Source organism: Octodon degus, unplaced genomic scaffold (genome assembly GCF_000260255.1).
Source record: "Octodon degus isolate 3935 unplaced genomic scaffold, OctDeg1.0 scaffold00108, whole genome shotgun sequence".
Taxonomy (NCBI): domain Eukaryota; kingdom Metazoa; phylum Chordata; class Mammalia; order Rodentia; family Octodontidae; genus Octodon; species Octodon degus.
The window spans coordinates 5,546,084-5,549,308 of NW_004524684.1; positions in this window are offsets into that span (position 1 = coordinate 5,546,084).

The following is a 3,225-nucleotide window of genomic DNA, read 5'->3' on the forward strand; positions in this document are numbered from 1 at the left end:
TATAAAGAGATGACCGGCTTATGACACCTAGGGGGTGGGGCTCACAGAGGACTTGGGCATCAGTAATGTAAGATTTTGATTTTGACGTCTCATCTGAATCTGTAGAGAACTGTTTACAGGAGATTTCTTATTGATTTTGTTTCTTAAAATATACTCATAGTAAAAATTCAAATTAAATAATTCAATGTAAATCATACAGGTACATTTATCAGAACATTCAGAGTTAGCAATTTTGAACATTTAAAAAGCTTCTCGTTTTTCTTAAATTGATGCTGATACTTACCAGCACTTTCATTGATTCAGCTTTTTGTAGGAATTTGACACTAGCGACCCATTTCTATGTATTTTTCTAACATGCATCGGACTGCACACCTGTGTGTACTGGAAGATCAGCTTCCAGTTTCTTTCCGAGCAGGTCTGTGGGAACAGAACTTCTGTATCTATTTTAGAACAGCTTCTGAAGGTCTCCATAGGAATGGGAATTATGAGTCAGATTTGAGGCTTGGTTCTGTTACTGGCCATCTGGGTGAGCTCAACAATTTTTAATTAAGATCCTAATTACACATCAGCATATCCTCTTCCTAGGGCATTGGTAAAGACTAACGGTGTGAAGGCTGGTGCGTGCCACGCCCTCCCGGGCGCCAAGTGAGATGCACAGTGCCGCTGCTACTTCTCCACACTCAGCCTGTCGCTCTCTCGAGTGTTTAAGTCCTGAGAGTGGACAGACGTGGGGCCATTTTTAAAAGCTACCCCACATATTTTGGCTTTCTTTTGCGGGGACTTTGTACCTCTTTCTCTCTGGAGGCTGAGGCTCCTTGGTGGCCAGCATGTGGGGAGTCAAAGCTGAGATTCCCACTGAGGTGAAGTGTTTCATTGTTGCTGCTGACTTCTGTGCACAGCGATGGTGTGCAGCCTTATCAGCTTATTATTTCACCCTCATTGCAGCTCCATATTTGTCTCCCCTCAGCATAATTAACTTGCTTCACCATATTTATCTAATACTGCAGGCAGAAAAGCTGACCGTCGGCATCGGTGCTCCACTGTGTCTCTGCCACTGGGACGTGAATCACCTCAGTACACTTGCAGTCACAGGGACAGCAGAAAGCAGACTTATCGAGTGCTGTCACCTGCGTGGGGGTCTCACAGTCTAGCGACTTGGGCTCGAAAATAGCTTGGTCCCTCTTGGGCACCAGCTGCTTCTTCCACTTGTCCTCCGGTTGTGCAAGTTCCCTTGTTAATCTCCAATGTGTCAGCTCCAGTTACTCCGAGCTGGTTTCTGTCCTGTGCGGCTGAAGCAACTAGAGTCTCCGGTTCTCGCTCTGCTGAGGCAGCTTCTGAGCCCAGGGGCTGCCCGGCGGCCTCCCTGGCGTCCTGCTACGGTTTATGGGAGTAAAGAGCTCCCCTGGCTTCCCTTGTTAGCTCCGTGAAAGGGAGGGCTAGATTTGCTCCTGATTTGCCTTTAAGACTTGGAAGGAAACATCTTAGGCATAACATGGAACAGGCATTTTTCATCAGGTATAAACAATACTCTTTTTCTCCAATTAGTACTGCTTTCCTTTTTTCTGAATTTTTTATTACATGTATGCTTTTATAACAAGTTCCTCCTCTTATATCAAAAAGATGGATAAACAAAAACTTTTTAAAAATGAAATCAAAGGTAAAGATGGTAAATTTTTACTTCAAACCGTGACTATGCATATGAAATTATCATCAAATATTAATTATTAGCATATTTCTGTTTACTCTGCCATTGTCCAAGAAAATTAACTGTGAAAATATAAACATTTATTCAGGATAATAAATTAGTTTTAAGTTTTGTCTACCAATTTTTTAACCTGGTCTATGCATATACTATAAATATGAAATTTTAATAACAGTAAATTTGCTTTTACCCTCCTCTGATATTTAATGTCCTGAGCTCTTTTTTTTATACATTTAAACTCTTCAGTGACACTCACTAATGATTAATGACCCACTAGCTCGTGCAGCCTTGTAACATGAAAGTCACCGAAATGCCTTTCCCCTGGAGAGCAATTACTCTGTGGAACAATATCCCTTACCTGGTGGATTGAAGTCCCGAAAGTTGGCTGTTAAACTTGCAGTTGTAATTTGTGAAAAAGTCCAGAATGCCAAGTTTTGAACTGCTGGGGATTTTATGCACAGTTTCAGTTTACTAGAAACAATTTTTTCTTTTCTGTCTTTGCTTGCAAAGATTTTGAGAAAGTCACCCAAAAAGGCACCAACTCAAGCTAGACGGTTTCCTATCTAAACACTAAGACATGTAATTGGAAACTGCATCTACCGCTCTCATGGTGTGTGGACATGAAGAAGGGACAGGAAGGCGAGCCTGCCGCACCGGCCTGAGGCTCCCCAGGGCAGGCTTCTGGCTCTGGCAACGACGACCGTGAGCTACAGCTCTGCCCGCAGATCTCTGCCCCTCAAGATACAGTGTTTCCTATTAACTTGCATCCCTTGTGCGCAGAATAGTTTGCTCAGGAGAAGTGTGTAAGAAAAGCCAAAACATGAGGCACTAGCAGGCCAAATGAGCCTGTAGGTTCCTGGCCACACTTGGGGAAGACAGCTCTTGCTCACTGTGCCGGCACGCTCATAAAAATAGTATCTGCCCAGCGAATCAGCCAATTAGTAACAATAGAAATATATGTCCTTCTCCTCCTTCGGTGCTGCTAAGGCACAAGTGATCCTGACCTTACCCAGGAGCCTGTATGACCGCTGTGGGAAGCGGAACCGTTACAAGCCGGCGAGTGCAATCCAGAGCCAGCGCACGTGATGCTGCTAGAAATCATGACCTCAGCAGCCAGAAGGCCTTCTGCTCGTGCTCGCTGAGACAGCGTGGGAGACAAGGGCCTCGAGCTCAGTGTCTGCTTCGCATCTGAGTAAGAAGAAAAGAGGAAGAGGCGGGAGGAGAGAAAACTTGAAGGCAGACTTCTGAGACAGAAATGTAGTGAGTCGGGCTGGGAAAACAGTTCGGCAGTCCAACCACTTGCTTAGGCAAGCACATGGGCTGAGGTTCAATCCCTGGCACCACATGCCCCCGCCGCCCTGCCACCGGGTGTGCTGAGCTGTCTCTCGAGTCCAGGCGTGGAGGTGCACACCTGTAATCCCAGCGCTTGGGAGGCTGAAAACAAGAGGATCACCATGAGTCCGAATTGCGTAGTGAGACCCTGTATCAAAGAAAGAAAGAATGAGAGAGAGGGAGATGGAGAG